Below are 27,772 nucleotides of genomic sequence, written 5' to 3'. Positions count from 1 at the left end.
GTACTATAAAGAAAGAGGCACATGTAAAAAAAAACATGGTTTTCTACCTATTTCTATTCAGAAGAGGAATGTGTCATAAAAAAATGATTTAATGTTGAATGAATGCCTCTCACTAAGGCTGATTTTTAAATACCATCCATTGTTCCACTAATGTGTCATCATTCGTCAGATTAAGTTTAGGGTACAAAATAAAAAAATGAATTTTCATTCAATTTTATTTTTTATTTGTATTTGTAATAAGTAGAAGATGAAAACATTAGATGTATTACTATTTTGAAATCATTACTGGAATGTGTGATAAAATTATGAGTAAAAAGGTGCTCAGTGTTGAATGAATGTCTTTAAGGCTGAGTTTTTAAATTCCACCCATTACCAAGCTAATTAATTACTATTTGTCTGATGTAATAAAATTGCTTGTTTTGTATCTTACTGGTTTTCCCTTCGGAGCTTGGGATTATTTTCAAGGGTATATACTGGTATATATTTTCTGCTTTTTTTTGGGCAGTACTGGTATTACGATTTTCTAGCTTTTATAATGTTTAATATAAATGCAGTTTGTATATGCATTGAGAATGTTCTATGCCATCTATTATGTATTCATTCTTAGATTGATGAAGCTATCATTTGTAAATTCTATTGAACTTGGTCATAAATTTGTTGTTTCTTGAACATGTAAATCTTGCATATACTCTCCATTGGTGAGGTAAATTAGGTATTCTCCATTGTTGAAATATTCATTTGTATATAGAGTTTTTAAGTGAAGAATTTGAATATTCTCTACTGATTCGTTGTTTTATTTATGTAAATGAAGCTAGTTTTATTTTATCGGTGTATAACCGATAAGGAACATATATGATTGGTTGAAACAGTCATACTGATATATTAGATTCAGAATGCATTTGTTTCATAAGAACTTTTAGTAAAGCCTATTTCCTGGGCATTTGAATGTCTCTTAAATGTATAGAACGTGTTTGATTGGTTATATCACCTACATGACATTTAATTGTGTCCAGTCTTGGGCTTTAAATATGAATGGATGTTTGTTGAAATATGGTCTGAAGAAGTGGTAGAAAACCATGAAAGTGCTTATTAGTTTTACTGACTTTACTATTAAATTTGATTATTTTTAGCTGTTGTGTATAAAGTCCTCTTTTTTATTTTACATTTACACACTGTTTACTTTGCTCTTTACCTGGTCAGTGGATTACCTTTTTTTCTTATAATTGATATCAGAGAAAAGAGCAAAGAGAAAGAAATAGGGGAGTCCTAAATGAAAGACCAGTACTGGTAGAGCTTTTCGTAGAATCAAGAACAGAAGTTGCTATTAAGAAAGTAATAATTATTAGAGCATATAAAATATTGCACAATAACTATAAGAATCAATCAGAGGAGGTTAGGAAGGATTGGGAAGAGAGATGAGATAAGTAATTCACAAAGAGCCAATGGGGGATACATGTCAAATATGCAACAAATATCTAGAAGATTTAGGATCTTTGCTTGGAAGTGCTTACACAGGTATTTGTATACCCTAAGCAGACTTCAAATAATTTTTCCTCAGGTAGACAGCAAATGTTGGAGGTGTGATGAGGCAGAAAGTGGTAATTGGGAACATATTTTCTGGGAGTGTAATGAGTTGGCAGGTTTTAAAGATTTCCTGCAGACTGGTCTGTCAGAGATGCTGGGTGAGCAAATTGGAGTACCTATGGAAATTATTTTTTTCACAATGATACAAAATCAGAATTGCCTAGATATAGTAAGGCCTTGCTGAGTCTGATTATGATGGCTGTCAAAAAAGCAGTTACTAGAAAATGGAAATCAAAGCCTAAACCAACTTTACTAGAAGTAGTGAAGAAACTAACAGATATAAAACAACTGGAACTGGGATTTTTAGAACAGGGTAGGAGCAAATTACAAAGGAAAAAATGGGAACTGTGGAATCAATACATGCAGAGGAGGAATGAGGTTTAAAAGAAGGCAGGATCTGAATGAGCTATGAAATGGTTGACTGACAATGACTGGATATGTTAAAAGTGATGTATAATCTGGGCAGTTGTGTCAGCACTGTTTGGAATGTATGATGTTTGCAACTAAGATTGTGTCGCTATGGTTTATTGTCATTTATATAGGTGTAACATGGCCTTTGTCATACATAATAATTCAATAAGGATGTTTCTTTTTTAAAAAAAATTGCCAAAAAGTGAAAATAAAATCTGTGACTTAGTTTTTCTTTTCCAAAGCAAAAGTCCCAGATTCTGTGTTGTACAACTTATAAGTAAGGGTATGGCATCCAGTTCCAATGATGTCATTATTCCATTGTACTTAGCCCCCATTAGACCAGTCATTCAGTACAATGCCCCCTTTGGTGTATACCTGTGCAGGCAACTGCAACAACTGGAGTTTCCACAGAGATTCTTCATAAAAGGAATGCAAGGTGTTGTCAACACATTCTGTTTAGACCACCTCAAAGCCTTATCCTTATACTCGGTCTCCTGAAGACTGGTAGAAAGTGAGCTAAGCCTGGCCTACAATGCAGCTTCTAATCTAAAATTAATAGGTATGTTGCACATTTGCCAAACAGCATTAGAGACACTCAATCTAGAGACCTCAACCTTACCTGCACCATAAATTATACATTTTGGAGAAACAGCTATGTGTCTCAGAGACTACCCCTTCTCTGGAACAGGCTTCCCAGTCTTGAGAAGCAAAGTTCTTCCCTACACTTATTCAAGCACAACCTGCTTCAGTGAATGGAAAATTGTTAACTTACCTCTGACCGGGCACCTATGCCTCTATTAGAATGCAGGAGCTTGTAAATAGTCCAATATCCACACCTAAGTTATATATACCCTACACAATGCCTATTGGATTCAAACCAATCCTTTATATTTGGGCAGCATGGTTAGGCTTACAAAGGCCATTTAGGGTTGTTAGCTTAGTAATCACTATGATCCTATGATCCTTCTTTCCAATACACCGTTCAGTTACAGACAATGATCATCGTCATCAAAATTTCACAGATCAACCAACACAATGCAAAAAACACTGGTGGGTTTACTTATTTTCATCAATATGTTTGAACTGGCTCAGAAATACCACACTATTGGACCAACTTCATTAGGATTTCTGAACTGCTTCAGAAATATCATACTATTCACTTAAGCAGAGCATTACATATTGCTGAGTCTTTACATTTAGGCTGTAGTTAAAACAAACAGTGTAGCCAGCATTTCCCAGTAGAATAAAGTTTACTTTGTATTCTTTACCACATACACACACACACACACACACACACACACACACACACACACACTCTACAATTGCCTTACTTATTTTTATCAGAAAATCCAGTATAATATATTCTTCAAAGCACACCACTGGATACAGACTTTGTATTGCAAAAAGTTGTTCTTTTACAGTCTGTAAATCAGTTAGTGTTTCACTTTTTAAATGCACTACTTCTCCACATTTTGCATTAACTGGGGGAATTTCCACAGCTTTTCTCCATGTCAAGGGTAATTTAATATTGCAATGGTTTCCAGTTCATCGGTTTCAGTTCTACATTTAAAATATAGTAAACTGCTTTTCACAGTTGGAAAGTTCGGCACAAGTTTGTCAGGCTTGATATTTGCTGCATCAATTTCTTGAGTAGATGCTTCATACTGAAAACATATTTTTTCTAGCACATTTCCTCCAATCTTCCAACAACCTTGTAATTCACTTTTCATATCTTGGTAAGCAACCCTCCAGTATTTGACATTCTGCCACTGTTTGACATGCCATGCCCATTTTTTTACGTAGTTTAACAACTGATTGCACTTCTTTCTCAGACTCTACCCCCTGATTCTGTCTCTAGATGTGAAAAAAGAGAAAGCTCTTACTCTACTTAGCATTGAATTAAGAACTCAGTCAGCAATGTACATTGCATTTTACTTTTGTTCAACTCACAGTTTGTCAACAAGAAAATAAAATTATTTTATCATTATTTTACTTAACAGTTTCCTGAAGAAAAGAAAACTAATAATAATTCCTCATCCAGTGCATACTCATCTCTATTTTTCTACAGGTGGGAAGTCGACTCACAATGGATCTGTACTTGTAAGCAGCAATTAAAAGATCAAAATATATTTCATTTTGGCATATTTACACCAAACTTTGCCCACCGAATAACCACTAGCATTATATTGCCAGCCACTGGAGACACTAATTTATATTTCAACTGCACTTTATTTACACTGAATTCACACACTTGAAAAACAATAAGAATAATTGCTGCATGAAGTCATGTTAATTATTATTTTTTTTACATTCTGTATTTATTTTCTGGTCAATGAATGTTGACACAAAATCTTTGATATGTAGTTTTGCTCACTACAAGATAATTGCCTTAGGGTTGTCATCTTCTCAGATCCCCAAATCGGGCATTGTTTAAGAAAACATAGTTTTGTAGGACAAACATTACTCTCAACTAGTGTAAAGGACTGGACTTAACTTTGTTACCAAAATGAGTCCTCGTTTTTATAAAATTGTAGGGGTTTCTGTTGTTTCATATCATATATTAAGCTGTTCCAGATATTAAATAATTCTCTCTCTCTTTCTCTCCCTCACCCTCTTACCACTACCTTTACAAGCCAGGAGTGTGGACTCAGCCAGTCATGGCAGTGTGGACCTTTTTTCCAGATTGCCTCAGAATTGTAGCTGCACACACCCTGCAGTAGTCTCTATAGGACACTATACTTATAAACTGCCTTATTAACTGCATCATTAAACACTTTCTTATATTACCTCCTAACACATATAAATACAACTGTCTGTTGCTGACCAATTTACATTTAATAATTTGCCTAGTTTATCTTTAATCTAATGTGTTTGCCTTCTGTCACACTTGAGTCCCTCTATGTCTGTTGTCAACCAATTTGTTTTAATTGCTTTCTTATTTTAACTCAAACCTCTTCAAGTTTTTGTTTTATTCATCCAAGGAAATTCAATTTGTTTATGATTTCCTTTCTATAAACTTGCAACCTTTACCATGATATCCAATATAGTTTTTAAGATGATCAGCTGTCTTTTTATTCAAAACTTGTACGTAAGAAAGTTACCATCATTTAACAGTAGACTAAAATGCAAACTTTACAAATATCTTACCCTTCAATCTGCATTATATAATTTATTTTCAAAACTTCCAGACTCTAAAAATGCAGCAATATGCTAGCAAAGTATCAATATCAACTGTGCAACTTTATCAGTGAAGTCATCTTTCACCTGTAACTAGTCTCCAAAGGAAGAAGATGTAGACCTTCCAGTTAAACTTATTATGTGTTTTAAAACTTGAGTTTATTTCATGGTGTCAGCAACAATATGATAATGATCCTGTCCAAGTTCTCAATTCATATCACTTAAAATAGTCCAACTGTAATTGAAAGGAATTATTAGTTAAATGTCTCACAGGCAAATAAAATTCATTTAAACAAACCCTGATAGAAAATTGGAAAATAATTCACAGCTTTAACATGCACACTTTTTAACCAATAGATTTATAAAACATATTATCTGTTTTAGAAACCTATGTAAAACACAGGAAATTGAAATCAGAGACAGATACAAAATGGATAATGCCACCAATATTATGTTACTATGTTTTTTATTCAAAAAGCTAATATAAGGAGGGTACTTTGGAGATGACACCATTGCAGTGGAACAACTGAAATGGCTCAACAGATGATTGAAGAAAACCTAGGAACAGGGAATGGGTTAGGCTAATATTTGTGGAACAGAGTAAAAACTGCCTTGAGAACCCAGTAATGGTAGAAAAAAAATGAAGCTATTATGGAAATGCAGTACTAGAAAAAAGAAAACTTTTAAGAAATTGAGAATAGGAATTTGGAGAAGTTAACAATGATGGGGGAAGAAAAATAGCTACAAGGGGATGCTGGTTGAAACAGATCCCTTTGAAACAGGTGAAAGCAGAATCTTTAAATAAGAATATTTTTTTCATGGCTGTATGGGAACAATTTCACTAAAGATACTTGCATGGGCATTTAAAGTACACAAGAAAGAGCAACTCCTTCCAGCTAACAAAAAAAAAAAACATAGATAATCTGGACACAAGGTTTGATTTGATCAGACAGGTTTTTAAAGAATACTATGAGAAAAAGCACTTTAGCAAAAAGACAAATAAAGCAGGGAGATTTTTGCAAGAACAGAAAATTAGAATTGCATTACTCCAGAAATTAGAGAAAATTGATAAAATCAATATGCAAAATGAAGTTGCAACAGGCATATGACAGAATAAAAGAGAAAGAACTCTTCAAGATGGTATGATTTCTCAACAGAGTTTTCCAAAGGGGAGGGGCACACATTTCTGAACAGTGATAATAATATTATATAACACTGATTGCATAACAATTAAACTATAACAGTCAGTAGAAATACAGTGAGTAGTAATATTTCCTATAGGAAAACAGGAGAATTTAAGAATCTTGGAGACTACAGACCAACATCTTTCTTAACTCTAGATATTAAAATATTAGCAAATGTTTAGTGATCACGTTAGATAATGTGGCCCCCATATGTTATTCAAAAGTGGCAGAGTGTTTTTTCACAAGCTAGGCAAGCAATAGATAAATGGTGAACATTAATTAATTTATGTAGACTTTCCAGGAGAAGAAAAAATCAGGTATAAGACTATTCAACATTAAAAATGTTTCCATTTTAGTTGAACAGACATTTCTGTTTGAAAATATATGTTGAAGACATTTGGAAATAACTTTTGCTCATAGGTTCATAGGTAGGTACTAGGCTATCTGCCCGAGCCCTGCCCTATCAAAGCCTAGCCAGAGTGTCTCGGCTTTCGCCGCCCCATTGATTAATTAACTGAGCCTCTGTCAAGCAGAGCCAATGAAGTGATACCAGGGGTGTACTTTCTGTTACCCATCCACTCGTCAAGGCTTTTCTTGAAGAATATTAGTGAGGGTCTCTGCCTAATCTAATTAGGAATTTCGTTCCAAAGCATGGGGAGTCGCTGTGACAGGAATCTATCCCTCCAGCATGTTCTATTTATTGTTGTGGTTAGGTTTAGCTCACTAGAGTGCGTGGCTCACAGTGACTTGCATTTCTTTAGGTGGAGCATGTCCATCAATTCTGAGTTGGACATGGCTTTGTAAGTCAGGCAGAGATCACCTCTGAGTAAGCGATATGCCACTGAGTCCAGCCAGAGTTTTTTCAGTCGGGCTGCATACGACATATGTTTGAGGCCAGTAATCCTCTTGGTGAGGTGCTTTTGTGGTCTTTCAAGCTGTTGGAAGTGTCTTGTGAGGTACATCCCAAATGGGGCATTATACTCTATGATGGGTCTGATGAGTGACGAGTAGAGGGGCATTATAACCTCTTTATTTCTAGATGCGAACCCCTTAGTAATTAGATGGGCCACATAGAAAGATTTACTAACTACTTTGGCAATATGATTGTGAAAGGAGAGATTACTATCGACCTGGGTCCTCAGATCTCTTATTACCTCTTCTGTATTAAGGGGGCTTCTGCCTATGTGGTAATGCATGAGTGTTTTGTTTTTCCCACACGAGATGACTATGCATTTTTTGGCATTTAGCTTGAGGCCATGACTTTGACACCAGGTGTCTGTCTCAGTAAGGCTTTTTGGAGGATGTCCGTGCCAGCCGGAAAGTCAATTATGGCTACATAGTGGAAAGAGGTATTATATTCCAACATAGAATTTGATGTGTTGATTATTTTCTGGATTATTTGTATTATTCAATGAAGAATTAGCAGTAAAGATTAGAAAATAGTTGGAAGTGATCTCCTCACAGAGGAGATCAGGTTTTTCAGCCAATTTGTAGATGACTGTATCTTACCAATAGAAAAACAAGTAATCTCTGTGGTATCCCCGAAGTCTCAAAACAACCCACTAAACAAGTGTAGTGGGTCCAAAAACAAAACAGTGTAAGAAACTTCTGTGTGTGGAAGATTTTCAGTCCATATATCTCTAGTTAATCACTGTATATTAATCAGATCAGACAATAGTAGTAGAAGTAGCAAACGTAAACTCGTCTTAAGTAAAAAAAAAAATAAAAAGTATATAACTGTACAGAATTACTAAGTATTTGAAAGTAATCCAAGCAAGGCAGGCAGAGGCAGTCTGTTTCTAATCAAAAATCCTTTATTAAGTAAACAGAAAAGCGATCCAAGTAAAACACTGTCATACAGTGTGGGACGGGAAATTTGCCATTCTCTCCAATGTAGTGTGATCTCAGAGTTGGTATATTTAAGTTGCAGGAGGCATGGGGGTACATGGGGCCTTGCCCCCTAGCAAAAACATTATTCCTGATATTTTTGTGTTTTTTTTTTTTTTTTTTTTTAATTCAAGAGTCTGCAATCTCGAGTTTTTGGGTGTTGATATTCAGAGCTTCGGGATTGTGGAATTTTGATATTAAGTAATGAACCCCCTCTGAAACCAGAAAACAGAGTAGCCTATACAGAATTGTTCACAGCAACTTTGCACAACCATGTCAATGGCTGCATAGGGGCCATTATACCTACTAGAAGTAAGTCCAAAACTAACTCAAAAAAAAAAAAAACACACACAGACAGGTTATAGAAAAAAAAGAAAGAAAAAATGATAGCTCAGTTCAAGGAGTGTAACTCCTATAAAGATAAGAACTCTCTCAAATTAAACAGGCAGCTACAAGGGCTAATTAAGTCTAATAAAGCCAGTTTTGAGGTCAAGATAGCCTCCTAGGCAAAAGGCAGCCATACATCCTTCTTAAACTATGTCAGAAACCTCAAAAGTAGCACACAGTAGTGTGCCGAACTGATGGTTAGTGGTGTCACATTCACTGAGCTAGATGATATAGTAAATCAGCTGGCTGACAAATTCAGTTCCAAGTCTCCCCCCCCCAACACTTACCACCAGCCACCCCCCCAAAGAAATACCTTCAAACATAACCCCTCCAATTATAAATCCAGAGCATGTCCTGGCTGTGGTCACTAAGGCCAAGAATACATCCTCAATGGGCTCTGATTCTGTCCTGTGATGTCTTCTGAATAGTCTAAAATATGGCCTATCAGGGCCACTGTTGTTAATATTTAACTATAGTCTGAAAATAGGCTTCACGCTACAAGAACTGAGAACTGTAGCAGTCATTCCTCTTCGTAAGGGAGCAACATCAACAGATCCTGGAAACTACAGACCCAATAGTCTGACTAACCTTATATGCAAAGCCATGGAAAGAATTATCATAGGAATGATCAATAAAGTCATAGGAGACCTTCAGTCAATGGATCCATCACAGTTTTCATTCATCAAAGGAAGGTCATACCTACTGAACCTTGTGGACTTCTTTGAGAAGGTCATCAAGGCAATGGATGAGGGCAAAATGATACATACTGCCTACTTTGACTTGGGAAAGTCATTTGATACAATACTTTATTCAGGCATTGTTAACAGACTTACAGAATTAGCCATAAACCCCTATATATATTACATGTAATAGCCAGATGCCTAATGGGTAGGACCCTGGAAGTTAGAATTGGTGAGACCACCTCCACAAGGAAGCCAGTGATCAGTGGATTCCCTCAGGGCAATGTTCTGGCCCCACTCCTCTTTGGCATCTAATTCTCTGAAGTCAAGGCCAATGTCAAAGGCCTCTGACTGACCAAGTTATCAGATGACTGCAAACTGGAAAAAGTCATAGAATCTCCCTGCAAACATCTTAGTGTCTAACACAGACAAATGACTGATGCCAAAGACAGCTTAAATCTCAATGCCAAGCAATGCAATATAGAACCTTTTGAGAATTTGACTACCCCAGGAAACTACATCATCATTAAAACACCCCCGAGGGTTGACCCACTAGTCAGGGATCTGGAACAACAAACATCAGTCTACGAAAAGAGCGAAGGATGGAAATGCCGAAAGACACAATGCTGAACAGATTTCCCTGGCCAGCAGGGTGATTGTGGGGATGAGGAAATATATTATTTTCCCCACTGTAGTGCAGTCTCAGAGTTGGTATATATAAGTGGGGTGCAGGGGGGCTTGCCCCCCTGCAAAAACGTTTATAAAAGTGTTTTACGTTGTGTTTGTTTACTTTGGTTTTGCTTACCTGTATGGTGCTGTTGCTTCCAGGAATCTGTTCGATGTTGTGACTTTTGACGTTTCCGTCCTTCGCACTTTTCGTAGATCGACATTTATGTGTCAATCTTATAGAGTTCGCCGATTTCAGCTTTCGTGCTTATAATATAGACCCCAAAAATAATACAGAGCTTAAGCACAATGTACCATGTGGATCACCTCAAAGTTCAATCTCTAAACTCAGTCTCATACAAGCTGTTGAGAGACAGTCTATGCCTGGCATACAAGGTATCCCCAGTCCGTAGTCTGATGGACATTTTGCACATTCACAAAACAAGCAGCATCAGAACTACTATATCTAAGGAATGAACTTTTGCTTGCAACATAGAACACATTGGCGAGACAGATAAGTATCTCAGAGAATTCCCATTCTCTGGAATAGGCTTCCCATCCATGGGAAACAATGCCCCTCCCTAAGCCTATTTACATGTAACTTGGACCATCAGATTGGAAATTGAAAATTTAGCCCTGGTCTAGTGCCTATGTCTTTGATGGACAGAGGCAGTTAGTAACTCATGTCATAACCAATAATCACCCCTATATAAACGTCTAAAACATATAACCTGTAGGACAAATTTGGGTGGCTAGCCTTGTAAAGGCCCTAGTGGTCATTAAGCTAGGATATGCCTATAAACTTATGAACCTATGCTGTTCCCTCCTCTTTGTACAGTAACTTCACTCTTTCTTTGCCCCATGGAAAAAAAAAAAGTACTTACCTTGGACCTCAGAGCTGTAACTTGAGTCATAATGGTGAGAGAACTGTGATTTAATACTAAGTTCTGTGTCACAGAATCCAGTTGGCTTATTTATTGGCTATTCTTGATTGGATTGCTCTTTAGCTCATCTCCTACAACATATGCTGAGCTGTGCTCTCCCAGGGTCTTTTATTCAATACTCTGAAAAGTGAGGAAAGCCTGGGACTGAGAGAAATGAGCCATGCCGATCTTGATGTCCTCCAGACATGTCAAACAGCGTTTTTCATCAGGAAGTAAATTAAAAAAGCTGTTCTGCTTTGTTCTCAGTGCAACAGCACCAGTGGACTCACTCTATTGTGGGTTATGTGTGCAAGAGTCTCCCTGCCCCATGAGAAACTGCTAAATCTACACAATTTAGTAACCTAGGTGGAAGGATTCACTAACCTACACTGAGAGCAAGTAAACATAGATAGTGCTGCAGATAATCTGACTAGGATATCTGTACACCCCAATCCAAGTAACTCAACACCCCCTATGCCTTAATAGTAACTTTACATAAAGTAATCCCTGCATCCTAAAACAAATGCAGCTCTAAGAAGTTATAGTCATCCCAGCCATTTCCTGCTGAAACCATGGACTGGCATTCTCTCACAATTTCTGTAGCCAGCGTGAGTGACATATGTATCTTGAAACAATGCACAAATTGTAAGTGATAAAAATTTTAAATTTTAAAACTTGTATTTGTCATTGGTGCCTAGTTAATTAGGCGGATTATTTAAAGAGACACTATTGCATTGTATTTTATGTTCTGAAGAAGTCCTGTAGTGACAAAAGCGCTTAACATTACTAATAAAGAATTCCAATGAGCTCCTTGTTATTCTCACGGTCTTTTGGAATTAATGCAGCAATTGTCTCATGCTGGCTGACAATCACATTGCGTTTAAATAATGTCTGGAGTCAAAAATCACACATAGCAGGGGTATCAGGAGTAGACCACACACTAGACCTCAGTATGTCCAACATAACACACATAATCCTTCATGTGCAGAGGTTCTAAACATTAACTTACTTAAGCTTCAAAGGCCTCCAGGACACAATGCAAACACCCTCAGCAAAACTGTAGACCTGCAAAACCTACCACCACACGTTGTGCAAGGAGTACCAAAGCCATGGCTGCAGAGCCCATAAGGTAGGCATCTACACAACCAAACATTCTAGTTGTTAGTGACCTACAGATATTTCTCTTAACTGGATCAGTGAAAAGAGAGTGATGGTTAGCTGCTTTTCTGGGGTCAAGAGGATCTGCCAGATCACACATGCACTAAAGTCCTTGAACTACAGGCTCAGGTATGACTGTCATAGCACATGTGGGTGTCAATAACATGAGACATACTTCCTTGGACTATATAAAGAGACATGATGGAGCTCTTGGTCTATGTATCCCAGACAGGTAAGAGCCTAGATATGAGCAGTATTCTACCTTCTCCAATAATAATTCTACAGTACAAACAAAAAATCATCAAATCATTGACTTTAATAATTTGCTTAGGTTTTGGTGCCATTCTAAGGGAGTCCAATATCTATCAGCCTGGGAGGATATGTGCAATAAATTATGCTGTGTTGCTTGTGAGGGCCTGCACCCAATCCACTCTAGGTTTTTGGATATCTACACCCCAGTAGTTTTTTATTTAATTACCAATGTGATGAACAAGTAAGGGAAAATGGAAATTATGAAAGTGTTACTAATCTATGCTAAGATCATAAACAAAAAACTTTGTATAGTATCTGAGACATGGTTTAAAATGATGACAAATACTCTGGCTGTGCAGGTCTATAAAGCCTTCCACACTTTTAGACTAGCCATTGGGAAGGAAGGGAAAACAGGTGGAGGTGTCTCAGTCTTTATTCATGAGAGACTCATATCAAGGCATGTAAAGTAGCATGATGCACTAGAGCTTCTTCATCCCAAAATCACCATCAGAAAGGTTCTGTACCATATATTAGCTAACTGTAGAACTCCATCTCCTTGGCCCTCTTCAAAAGGAACTTTGACGATTGGATGGGAGAAAGGAAATTCACCCCAGGGATCACGTCAGTCGCCCTGCTAGACAGGGGTCCAGGGAAGTAAATAGTGTTGGAAGAAATAGCCAGGGAGTTGTTATGGCTAGGCTTGTATAGTCCCTAGGGCTGATAGCCTAGTACCAAGCTACAAACCTATGAACCTATGAACCATCTGTGACCCATGAATGCCAAAATGCCTATCTACAAGAACTGGAGTCTCTTAGTATTAAACCCAGAACAATTTTCAGCTGTCGATTGGGAACCTACACCTCCACAAAGCACAATCCTAGATATTCTTGGACTTTGTTAATATAAACATCTTGGAACAATTAATCAGTGTAGGAGTATCTTAGACCTTGTACTTACTAATATGAGGTCATCTTGCACCATCCCTAACATCATCTGCCCTTGATAGTCTGACCATAAAAAACATCTCTCAAATGAAAATAAACCAGAGCCCCCCCCCCCCCAACCATAGCTCCTTTAGAAACTTTTCTAAGACAAACTATTTACTCCTAAGTAATTCACTGGCAAGCTTCAAATCCCCACCAAACTCAGCAAACTATGATGTATATGGGGAATCATACACTGCCAAACTGCACCAGCATGCAAACAGCTGCATTGCTGCAGCTGTTACCAGCAGAAACAACTGCATGGCAACCCTCACAAACAAACCTCATTAGTAGAACCATAGTACAGCAAGCTATAGAATAAAAGGAAGAGATTTTCTGGCCAAAAGTTACAAAAATAGTACCCAAAATAATAGTGCTCTCATCATTAAATTAAACAAGCAATGCAGGTGCTTAATGAAATCCACCAAAGCCAAATTTGATGTGAAAATAGCCATCCAAGCTGAAGAAAATCACAAGGCCTTTTTAGTTATGTCTGAAATTTCAGGAGCACAGTGCAGCAATGTCCTGAGCTAGTTGCGAACACGTAACTTTAATGAAGCTGATGATATAGCTAATCTATTGTCTGATAAATTAATCTTAAAATTTACCCCTCCCCCATCTGTCTCACATGAAATATCTAAAACCGATCCCCCTCAGCTTTTGCACAAGACTAAGTCCTAAAGGTACTACCAAAAACAAAAACTACTGCATCAGGGGGATTCCAAGATGGCTGCCGACTAGACTAGTCCCTACTCACTGAGCTCCTCACTGTTATGTAACATCCGGCTATTTTTTACAACTTTGGAGTGATATTTTTCCTCAGTTTTTTTTTGTTAAAAATTCCTCTGAGACTACATCTACGTACTAGGAGTATTTATTTTTTTGGAAAATTCAGCTTTGTAATTATTTTACCTCAGTACAGTTTTGGCTTCAACAGTTTTTGGGCACGTGCAGCTTGAAGGCTCATTTCAGAATCACCTATCCTGACTTCACACCTCCACTCTGGGCATGGCTGGCAAATCTGACTCCACGGAGACGCAGACAAACAAGGCCAAATTCTCTTCTATGCTTTCACCTGAGAAGGATACCAGTTCAAAAAGATTAAGAACCACTAAACAATCTTCTGAGATTATAAAAGTAAGTACTAAAGACATAAATGACTCTAATTTTCATTTAGATGAACTAAAAATGGCATTACAACCTATTCAAAGTGCTATACAAAACTTCTCTGAACAATTTACTGATTTTGGTAAAACTTTAAAACAAATAAGTGAAAGAATGGACAATATTGAAAGTAAAAATATAGCCTTAGAAATAAGAGCTGACTCAGTGGAAAGAGATATAAAAGCTAAAGATAAGCTTATAACAGAAATTCTGGCTAAACTACTGGACTTAGAAGCTAGGAGCCGCAGAAATAATATCATTATTAGAGGATTACCTGAATCTTATGAGAATCAAAATTTATTATCAGTGACAAAGCAGATCTTTGAGGCATTACTAAACTGTGAGGCAACTCCAAAAACTGTAATTATAGAAAGAGCGCACAGAGCCTTGCGTGCCAGTCAGGATTCCAGCTCTCCTCGGATAATATTCACTAAGTTACTAAACTTTCAAGATACTCATCATATTCTAGAAGTAGCTAAAAGCAAAAAACAGTTTGTCTGGAATAATCATAAACTGTCATTTTCACAGGATTTGCCTTCACAAATAAAAACGAACAGACAAAAACTTTCACCATATTGTGCAGATCTTATTAAAAGAGGGATAAGGTTTCGTATGAGATATCCCAACATTCTGTCTTTTAGTTATAATGACAGAAAATATATGGTCACAGAACCTAAATAAGCCAAAGACACATTCCTTAAACTATTCAAGACGCTTCCTGAATCAGTGTCATAATAATTACATTGCCTAATTAGCTGTAATGGCTGTTTTTGTTTTAGTCAGTATGCTTTCATTTATTAACTTGTTCTCTTAATATTTTTTTGATTGGTGACTAGTTTTTAAATAGATTAATTAAGCTAGTTTCTTATTAGGTTTGATTCACTTTTATGGTCATTTAGCGCTGTCACCATCATAGATTATTTTTATTTCCACAATCTTTAATGTTACAGTGTATGCGAAGTAGTAGCATAAAATGTATTATATAGTGCCATTGCCTTTAACTATAACAGTTTCAATAACAGTTTTGGAGGCAAATCTCCAGGGTCTCGAGACATTACAGAGTTCCCAAAATATTCATTTTCCTCTCAGTCTCATCTTCGCAGTGTGCACGCACCCTCTCTGGCTCTTCAAGACTTCAGGATGACGTCAATGTCGTAGATTAAATGGTAAATCCTTCCGTGCATCTGTTCGGTGAGGCTTGGAGAGTTCCAGTTGTCTGATGCATGGTTGCGCTGTGTCTTGGCATCAGTGAAGGATGATTGTGGCTCCTCACTTCATGACTGTTGTCGATGTTCCCGAGGTTGAAACTGGTGTAGGTTCCTTTTGTTTAGTGTCTGCTATTCATTGTGGCAGTCTTCTTCACTCGCAATATGGGTTAAGAAAACAAAGTGTAGTCAGGAGCCTTGCGTAACTGTGAATGTCATATCAAGGCTCTAGCAGGTATTGACGTAAATGCGGAAGTAATGATACTTCGCACACACGAATGGAGTGGTAATGCTCATTGTTTTTTATATATAGAACTCTCTCTAAATTGAGAGATATTGTATTTTATTCTAAACTGTCATCAGAAAAATGTTTATTTTAATGAGAAATGTTGATAAATAGTAATGTGCTAACATATTGTAAATAGGAATGCTATCGTACAAGGTGAGCTAGATTGGTTAGTACAGTCTATGGAGGATTTTGGGGTGATGTTCATTTTTGTAGTAATAGTTTAGGTGTTTAAAGGTTTTCATATATTATTGTATTTAAGACTGATAATATTTAAGTTAATATAGTAAATTTATATAAGGGTTTGTTCTTGCATGACTGTCACTGGTAATATGTAACTGCTTGTTACATATCAATACATATTTTACTCAAAATTTAAAGGAATGATTAATTACTCTAGGATGTAAATTGACTGTTTATGTGGTCTTATATATAACTTATAACAAAATGTTTTGGTGATTAATGGGATGCATAATTAAGATTGGAAGTGATGTAGTTTTATGTTGATGGTTAACCTACAATTAGTTCTGAATATTACCTTATTATTATTAGTAACATCATATTTTTGTTCTCCATAGTATAGTTTACATAATAATTTAGATGATTAGTGGCATTATATTGTCTTAATTGCATATAGTTATATTAACAATCTATTTCAAACGGCAGCTTTGAATTTTTTTTTTTTTTTTTTTTTAAAAAAAAAAAAAGTTTTCTCTTTCAGACTGAAAGTTTGTATGCAGGCTTGTGTTATTATAATATACATATTGCATTTTATCTTTAATGGCAAACTTGGGAGGGGGGTCAATATTTATGGAGTGTCTTATGGAGTTATATGTATATTTCTTATTTGTTTGGTCGTTGTAACTCATTCCTGCTTTACTATTTTTGTACATGAAAGTATTCTAGTTAATATTTAAAAATATTAAAGTAAGAAATGTTTTTGCATAAATGTCAGGGATAATATGCAGTCTCTTGTTAGCATATTACTATGCATATCTCTTAATTATTTAATTGAATGTTTACTCAGGTTAGGCTGTATATTGGATAGATTTATATGGTATCAAATTTCTCTAGAATAACATGCTAGATTTATTACTGTCATGCATAACTAAGGATGGGAGATGGATGATTTGGTATTAATGGGTGAATTTACTTTAGTTTTGATGGTGTCCTCATCATTATTTGTTAACATTTATTCTTGAAGCCTGTAATTTAGGTTATATAACAATATGAATGAGTAGTTAGTGATATTCTGTTAAATAAGCCTATAGTTTTATAAGCGTTATTTCCCATATCACATTGTGTATACTTTTTATTTGTATTATTTTTCAAAATACATAGCTTGAGATGTGCTGTGAGACTGATTCACCTGCGTTAATGAATATACGTTGTTCTGTTATATTAGACTTTACTAATTTTATTTGTCTTACTAATATTTTACATTACAAATTATTTTGATAATATCAGATTTACATTGTTATTCACTTCGTTGCAATATTTTTTGTATTATAGGAGCTTGTGATTGCACTTGTGAATAGGGATTGAGTATGTCGGACATCTTGTGTTATGATAGATATGTAAATATGTTTAGTTTTCTTAACATTGTTGTAGACCTTTTCAGGACTTTATTCAAAGTTTCTTCTTACACTGTGAAGTTAATGGTAACCAAGTCTATAATTCTGGGTTTTGGATTTTTATATCTTCCTTCTTCAGTTGGGGTATGGTGGGTAGGCACTGAGGTAGGGAAGAGGGAAGTGTGTAAATATAAAGTTATTATTACTCTGAATCACATCTTTTTAGAGAATTACTGTTTTACTAGGACTAGACCAAATCTTCTTTTTACTTTTACCTTTTATTTACACAAATGTAAGCTAATTTCATGCACCTATGTTATCAGATATTTATTACATACATGACAAATTTATTAAGAGTTGATTCCTGGAATATAAGAGGAATCCAAAATAAAGCCAAGAAATCTTTATTATTGCATCTGATTTATAAATCACAAGCCAATATATGTTTCTTACAAGAAACACATATTCCCAGAGATGATTGGGACAAAGATAAAAATAAAAAAATGGATCAAAAAAATAATAGCTTCTGGTGACACTACTAACTCTAAAGGGGTGGCTATTATAATTAAACAAAAATTTCAAGGGATTATTATTGATGAAAAACATGATAATGAGGGTAGATGGTGCCTTTTTACTTCTAAAATACATAATCTTGATAAACCAGTTCTGGTACTTAATATCTACGGTCCATGTAGCCAACAACATTTTTTTATTCTACAGATATATAATATACTTACTTCTTACAAAGATCACTATGTTATAGTGGGGGGAGACTGGAATGCTGTGATAAACCCAGACATTGATCGTACTAGTTGTTCTTCTTCATATAATCAACAAGCATCTTTAGCTCTCGAAGATTTAATTCTGGAATATAATCTCATAGACCCTTTACAATTCACAGGGTACTCAAATAAAAAAGATATATACACATATTACTCAAAATGTTATCGGTCATGGTCAAGATTAGATTTTTTTCTTATATCTAATTCCCTTTCACAATATTTTCTAGACTTTACTATTGAGCCCAGATTTCTTTCAGATCAGTCCAGAATTCTATTAAAATTAAATATAACGTCTAATGCTAGTCGTATATCCAAACAAAACAATTGGACATTGAATAACAACCTACTCTTAAATAAAGATATCTGCAAAGTGTTTACAGAAATAATTCAGGATATGGAAGATAATTTGGAGTCAACAGATATTCCCTATGATATACAGGGGGCTGCATGTAAGGCGAGGTTAAGAGGAATGTTTATTGGTAAGGCTTCATATCTTAAAAAACAAGTTAACAAAAATGAAAGATTTCTTAAATTAAAACTTCAGTCTCTTGAAAATCAATATAGATTAAATCCAGATCCTGCCTATGACAAGCAAATAATAGAGTGTCAAAAAGAACTTATTTTACTTCATCAAAATAATCTCTCAATATTAGAGCAAAGATTATTAGCCACTTACTCTGAATGGGCTCAAGTACCTTCCAAAACACTGGCTAGAATAATAAAAAAAAACTTTGATAGACCAAAAATATCGCCCATGCAATATAAAAACCAATTATATAACATGGACAAGGACATTTTACAACTATTTACACTACTTTATACAGAGTTATACTCTAAATCTTCTAAATCTACGGTAAATAGCCATATAAATAGTTTTCTAAGCTCTTTAATTTTCCCTATGTTAAATGAAAAACAACAAAGCCTTCTTTCTGCTCCTCTTAGTCTTCAAGAGATTTCTGAGCCAATTGATAGGCTTAAACCTAGTAAATCTCCTGGACCAGACGGTTTCACTCCAGAATTTTTTAAATCTTTTAAGTTATTAATTGCTCCCGTTCTTCTCAAAGTATATAATTACATAAAAATAAATGATATAGCGGACCTTCATTGGAACACTTCAAAAACTGTACTAATTTTGAAAAATAATAAAGATAAAACAGACCCTTGTAATTATAGACCCATTTCATTAATCAATATAGACATCAAGATTTTATCATCTATTCTTGCCAACAGATTGAAGCAGGTTTTACCTTCAATAATATCCCCGGACCAAACAGGGTTTATGTCTCACAGACATGTATGGGACAACACTCTGACTTTGGAATCTACTATCCATCTTACAAAAGGTGATAATAACCCAATGTATGCATTGATCCTTGATGCTTCGAATGCTTTTAACAGAGTGTGTTGGGATTTTCTTTTTCAAACCTTGTCCTGTTTCAATTTTCCCATCTCTTTTATAAATTTAATCAAAACTCTATATAAAAATACCTTTACTAGACTTCACATTAATGGTTCCACATCACCCTCTATAAAGATTACTAGAGGTACAAGACAGGGTTGCCCTCTGTCTCCTTTTCTCTTTAATCTATATTTAGAACCATTACTTTTATACTTATCACAAAACACATTTCATAGGATTTCCAGGATTTTCAACACCAAATTATTTTGCTCTGCTTTTGCTGATGTTCTAGTCATATACTTCCAAACTCCTATCACAGATCTTAATAAAATAATTAACTCTATAGAACAGTTTTCTCTTGCCTCGAATTATCTCATAAATCCTAAGAAGACACATATTTTTCCTTTAAATCATATGGCACATAAAACTTACTTTCGGATTCCCAGTTTCAAATTACTTTTGGGGTTAAATATTTGGGTGTTAATATGGAACATAATAACCATTCTTCATTTCAAAATAACTTAAATAGACTATGGTTATCAATAATGTTGGATATGCGTAGATGGGAATGTCTTAATTTATCACTTCTATCCAAAGCCGCAATAATTAAAATGAATATTCTTCCCAAATTTTTATATCAATTTAATTCTTCAGATCAAATAATTCCCAAATCCTTTTTTGACAAAGTTAATAAAGAACTAGCTAAATTTTTGTGGTTTCCTAAAACTGTTAGAATTTCTTATTCTAGATTAGCAATTCTTAAAGATAAGGGGGGGGGGGTTGGGATTACCAAATTTCTATCTTTATTACTTAATTGTTTCATCAAATAAGTTATGGTCCATTTCTAACATGAATAACATTCATCACAATCACTCTCCAACTTGGGTTAAGTTATGATATCAGTATATTTTATCTAAAAACATAAACCCTGCGGCTATTCCGTTCCTATCTATAGATATTCTCAACACTTTAAATATCCCAAATTTCCTTAAACAAAAGATCAAAGCCTTTCAGGGGTTATTAAAACTCATCAATCTAGATAATATGTTCCTTTTATTCCAACCACTTCACTTAAATCCTAACATAAAATTGGATAATTCACCATTCAATTTAACAAAATATCCCCTTATAAGAAATATGAATGTTTGGGATCTCCTGAAGTATAAAAACTTGTCACTGGCGAACCTATGTAATACATTGAAAGTAAACTGTAAATATACTACAATCTTACGTCAATTAAGGGAGGTGATTATGGTTAAAGATATTCTAACAAAACCAAAAGAGCAAGATCTTAATAATTTTGACATGATAATTAGAACATTATCATCACCTGTGAAAATGTTAACAAATTCATATAACTTGTTAAATAAATTAATACAAGAGTCGTGCTGCCTTTTTTCAGATGTCTGGGTGAATCATAACTCTCAAATAACTGAGAAGCAAAAACTCTTAGCCATTAGAAACACTCTGGAATACTCCCCCTTCAAGAAAATGTTCTATACACAATTGATGATTAATAATAATGCTTATTATACTCCTTCCAAACTGAATAAATTTGATTCTAGTAAATCTCCTTCTTGCCCATGTTGTTCCTTCCCTCATGCTGACCTTTTGCATATTCTGTGGTTCTGCCATTTATCCCATAAACTTTGGACTTCATTGAAAGTAAGATTACAGAAAATGGCTTATCATAAATCCACTTTGTCTTGGGAAACTGCTTTACTTCATATACCTATAGTTCATTGTTCTAAAGTGGATACTAATGTGTTTATATTTATTTGTTTTCTTTTAAAACTTTACATTACCCAAAATTGGCTTGACCGTACTAAATTAAATTGGGATACTTTTAGAAAAATGGCTTACACATATATTGCTGCTCAGAAAACTATGTTAAAGAGTCCTAAAAAAATGGCTTTAAAAAACAAAGTTTTAGAGAAGGTCCTTTGTATTATTAATGATTAATAGCGTCTAAAGTTTTTCTTGTCTGGGTTCATAATTATAATCTTTTTAATCTCATAAGGTTTCTTTTTTCTTCTCATTGGTTTCTTGGTTACCTATTGTATATATTGTATATATTGTATATATTGTTGTATGTTATTTTTCTTACCCTAATGAGTTGCAATCTGTTATTGCAAGTTGTATAACTTTAATCAACTCCTAAAAAGTTTTTATTTACAATGTATAATGGTTGATGTTAAGTTATTTTTTATAAATCAATAAAAAGATTTTTGAGAAAAAAAAAAAAAACTACTGCATCAGGGTCCTGGCAATATCTCTGGATGAATATTGAACAGTATGAAGGAAGATATAGCCAGCCCCTCCCCCCCACAACACAGTCTATCCTTACCTCCATATGGGTTTTGTACCATGTGAATGGAGAACAGCAATAGTTATTCCCCTACATAATGGAGGAGCTTCCACAGAGCCAGGCAGTTACAGATCCATAAGACTGGCCAGCCTCATATGCAAAGCCATGGGAATAATAATAATAATAATAATAATAATAATAATAATAATAATAATAATAATAATAATAATAATAATCAGTAAGGTCATAGGGACCACCATACACTAGACCTATCTCAGTTTGGATTCACCAAAAGCATATCATACTCAACCTGGTGGACTTTTTTTGAATTAGTCTCCAAAGCAATGAACTAAAGTAAAATAGTACACTTACTGCCTACCTCAACTTGGCCAAGGCTTTTCACACTATCTCCCATTTAGGCATTGTAGAAAAGCTTAATAATCTAGGAATAATCCCCTACATTATCTGTTGTATTGCCAACTGGCTCGCAGATAGAATGAAGGAAATCAAACTAGGGAAGTTGCCGCCACAAACAGACAAATCACCAGTCAAGCTCCCCAGGGTGCAGTGCTGGGGTCTCTCCTGTTTGACATCCATTTCTTGGTAGTTAAAGCCAATGATAAAGGACATTAGCTGACTAAGTTTGCAGATCACTGCAAGTTAGGTCTAGTTACTGAATCCCCAAAAGACTTAGCCATCCTGCAGAAATGCTTGCCTCAAACAAATAACTGGTGCCAGAATCATAGTTTAAAGCTAAATGCCAAAAATGCATTTTGATATCTTTTGGGAAGTCATCTATCCCAGGGAACTACCACATTGCTGATGCACCATAAAAGCTGACCTTGTTATTCAGGATTTGGGAACTTATGAGTACAAGCAACCTATATTTTCACCAACATATGTCAGCTGTGGAGAGGAAATCCATCTGTTCTGTGCAGATCATTAACAAAGGGAATGCTTCCTGGTCCAAGGATACAATTGCCCCACTTTCCTCAGCCTCCATAAGATCAGTCATTGAGTATATTGCCCTTGTTGGCATGTATCTGTGCAAACACATGAAACAGCTGTAATATCCACAGAGATATCTTACAAAAAGGTAGCTAGGCTTAAACAATTTGCCATACATGGGCCACATCAAAGCCTTGTTGCTTTACTCAGTGTTTTACAGACTGTTAAAAAGTGACCTGTATCTGGCATACAAGGCATTCAGTAACCAGGAACTGATGTACCTACTACACATCAGAAAGTCAAAAGGCACCAGAAATATTCAGTACAGACATCTAAAGCTTTTCTGCAACATCAGCAGATGTTTGGAGGGGCGGGTATATCTCTCACAGAGGATACCTTTGGTATGTAACAGACTTCCTATTCATGTAAAGCAAAGCTCATTACTGTCCAAATTCAAGCACAACTTGGATCTATGATGGGAAATAGTTCTTTCTGTGCGCCCTTACCTTACATGTACTTTGTGCTCTATCTCTTCTTCTTCCCTCTTCACTCACATCATCAAAGAAAAAAAAAGACATGAAGGAGTATGTTGTGTTGTTAGAACAAGTGCTTTCTGTTGTATTAGGAAAACAATAAAGACAGATGTAAGTACTTTAATGGTGGCTTTTACTTGTATAATAAGGATTACTTTGACTGACCAAGCATCAAAAGACATTGTCTTACAGTTACAACAGGATATTAATTGTCATAATGACATTTTATCTGCTAGTACAGGATGGCTTCAGAGATTCAAAATGAGGTGTATTATATGGCAAGTGACAACAGTAGGTGGGTTGTTTTCAACTACCGACATTGAAATAACTCCTCAAGGTCAAGTTGTGTCCTTGTGCTAGCGTAAAATGTAGTTACTGACAGTAGAAATGACAAAGGAAGGAGATATTAGGTAGACAGACTAGATAAGATATAGTTGATCACAATAAGTAATTATAGGATAAAGTATGCTGATATGGGCTAATGCAACAGGCAGCCACAATGTAAAGTCTTTTACATTTGGTAATCCGTGGGACAGTTTTCATGTGTGTGAATATGCAAGACCTTGCACAACACAGAGTTTTCCAAAACTGAAAACAAATTTTGGACAACAAGCAGCTGAAGTAGAGTCTCATTTCTGTCAGGTGACATAATAGTTAAAAAAGAATGAGGCTACATGCTAAACAGTTATTAGTAAACTGAGATTAAGATCCTGCCCCAAGAATTTCAGTGATGTATCTGGCAGTATTTAGCCCCATCAAGGCTGTTCAGAAACTATAATATTTAATGCACTTTTATCAATCTACCTTAGCATTCATGGTGTAACTGCTTAATGGAAATTTTGTGTCACAAAGCATCACATCTCATAGGTTCATAGTTTACTAGAACGTGAGGGCCATTTTAAGCCTAGCTGAATTTTCTGTTTGGTGCTTGGAATTATCTATCCCATATAGTGTTTTGATTAATCTTATCTGTTCATCGACTATATTTATATTATCACCAGTGATAATAATAATAATGGTCATACCATAGGTATTTTGAAAAGCCCCAAACTTGGGTTAAAAACATTTAGGAGCTGCCTCTGTCCATTTAAAATACAGGAGGGCCCCAGGTTACATTTATTTATTTATTCAGTTTTGTAAGTGGAGTAGAGCTGTTATCCAAATGGACCTATTTCAGTGTCAGTTCAGACAAATATAGTGATGGTAGACAAAAAAGTTAACAAGAATTATTATGAATGCAAACAAAATGTTGTGAGATTGTAATGAATCAATAACAGTCCTAATAATACTAAGTACACAGTACAGGGGACAATGCTCACCTCAAAATGGTGTAGAATATTTGATGCCTTCTGCTCTTTTTCTTGACTCCAGTGTATGTTATACATATCACATAGGCACTCCAGTGTATGTTATACATATTACATAGGTACTCCAGTGTATGTTATACATATTACATAGGCATGCCAGTGTATGTTATACATATTACATAGGCACTCCAGTGTATGTTATTCATATTACATAGGCACTCCAGTATATGTCAGTCATATTACATAGACACTCCACTATATGGTATACATATTATGTAGGCACTCCAATGTATGTTATACATATTACATAGGCACTCCAGTGTATGTTATTCATATTACATAGGCACGCCACTGTATGTTATACATACTAAGTAGGCACTCTAGTGTATGTTATACATATTACATAGGCACTCCAGTGTATATTATACATATTGCATAGGCATTCCAGTGTATGTTATACATATTACGTAGGCACTCCAGTGTATGTTATACATATTACACAGACACACCAGTGTATGTTATTCATATTACATAGGCACTCCAGTATATGTTATTCATATTACATAGGCACTCTTCTGTATGCTATTCATAGTACATAGGCATGCGAGTGTATGTTATTCCTATTACATAGGCACTCCAGTGTATGTTATTCATATTACATAGACAGTACATATCCTTGGCATTTATTTTGTTGGCTTTGAACCAAGCTCAGCAAAAAAAAAATTTAGAAGGCAGGACTTAATTATATGATTTATGCAGCTAGATTTTTTATTGACTCAGGTTGTTTATAAAGAGGTAATAGATAAATGGTGAAAAAACAGAAGCAGAACCAAAAAGTGATTAATCCTCTAAAATGAGCATTGACATATAATCTGCTCATCATAACCCAGTGTTTAAACCACTGTCTGTTAACGGAGACATTAGTTTACTGAGACTGCATATGCAGATATGCAGAATCTGGACAGCTGAGGTAGCTGTCTGGATATATCTATTTTAATGAATGCAGATTGAGCTGTCCCAGCATGATCTGTATGTTATACAATTTAGTACCTTCTGCTGATTTTCATCTTTATCTTGGGTAGTCAAAACCAAGACTGACAGCTTATTGCCTAGAAGAGTTAAAAGAGAAAATGTACTTCATTCACTTTGTCTAACTTCTCTTTTCTAAAGCCATTCTTTATAGCTAAATTAATTCCTGAGGCAGGGAAGTTAGAGTAGCGGGGACTGTAACATTCATGTTTCCTGACTAAAACCTGACACTGGTCTCAATAGTCATTCCGGTAACTGAATAAATGTATAATACAATCTGCTTTTAATTTCTATAGTTATGTCTCAAAAGCAGATATTTTTTCTTGTTAATCAGGTAAACCCATTAGCGCAAGCAGCTCTTTGGAGATGAACCCAAGAGCACTGTGTGGTTATGTGTCTTGCTTTGAGTAACACATTTGGCAGATAGACATTGAGGTAATCAAAGGGCTGCAAGAAGAAGCTTGATAGCAGCTCACAGACTTAATCTTCTTTGTGAAATGTGCCTGTCTGACTTTTTATGAGAAAACTTTTCAGTATTGTATCATTCAAGGAACTTCTGAATATCTTAACATTGCTTCAAGCAGTTCTGGTTAAAAAATGCATTGAATATGTTATAGAAAGCATTCTGCAATGATTTCATATGCATGATAGAATACTTTTCTATAGAATACTTTAAGTATGACATGAATAATTATGTCATATCTTCATTTTCTCATATTCTGGTATGTTATGTTTGACAGCAAGAAAATGTTTTTTTCAAATTCTAAAAGATGTCTACGCCTACCTTCCAATGAATGGGTGGTAAGACAGGACACAGGAGTCTATTAACACTAGTGCAAAACGTGTATGATTTAATGACATCCATATAAAGAACACACAAACAAGTTGTGTCTCTGAGGATTTGTCAGCTGTAGTAGTGTTTGTTTCTGAAAATAAAATTTGCAATTTTTCCTTGAAAATAATTTTGGGAAATGGTGTCAGTCAAAAGTGCAGGCATCAGCATTATACATGGTAAGGTATGCACTGATTAATAAGGCAACACATATCTCCTGTTTGCTCTATGCAAGTGGCAGGCTTTTAATCATTTAAACAGCTGTAGTGTTAATTATGACTGCTTAAATAATTATTGTCATTCAAGCTATAGTTTGAGAGATTGAACCAATAACATTTAGTAAATGATCAGCACCTGTTTTTACAGTGCTGATAACTCACCCACCCCTAATATTTTATGCCAAGGGCAGCCAATCCCTTCACCATATGCTTGCTATGACTTTGTTTCCATGTCATTGGGTTAATTAAAGACATAGTTTTAAGTGTGAGAATGTGGTAGCACATGAAACTTCAGCTGAAATTCTTAATGTGCGAGAAGAAATATATGGGGAATCTGCTGATGATAATTTAGATTAGGATCAGCCACTACAGCTATGTTCTACTAGTGATAAATGATTCAAGTGAATATCATGAAAATAATAAGATTTGAAGAAGTGAAGTTTGGTTTGTGGAACATTTTTAGATAACTAAAAGGATATACAAAAAGATTGGAATGACACTGAGTTTTTGCATTTTCAACAGTTTGCTATCATTCCGTTAAAGCAGAAGGCAGATGAAGTATGAAAGCAAATGAAGAATTTAGGTGGTCAAGCTAAAATTTATAGTAACAGTTAATCACAGATGAGGACAAGTCTTGATGGAAAACTATGAGATCGATTTACCAGCATATAAGAAAGAGTTTTGACAGAGGTTTGAATTCACTAATGTTGAATAAAGATCAACAATTGTATTATGATAAATATTAACCTGTTTCCCCCCCTTAGGAAAGTTAGCTATCAACACTCTTGCTGTCTTTTATTTGGACATAGTTAAAGCCTTTGATGTGGACTTGGATGTTTGAGGTAATCTATCTTGATTTATTTTGGAATAGTTCCGCAATGCTTTACTGAGATGG

Source organism: Protopterus annectens, chromosome 12.part0 (assembly GCF_019279795.1).
Source record: "Protopterus annectens isolate FY-2018-M chromosome 12.part0, PAN1.0, whole genome shotgun sequence".
Taxonomy (NCBI): domain Eukaryota; kingdom Metazoa; phylum Chordata; order Ceratodontiformes; family Protopteridae; genus Protopterus; species Protopterus annectens.
Note: the sequence above shows the minus strand (reverse complement) of the source record.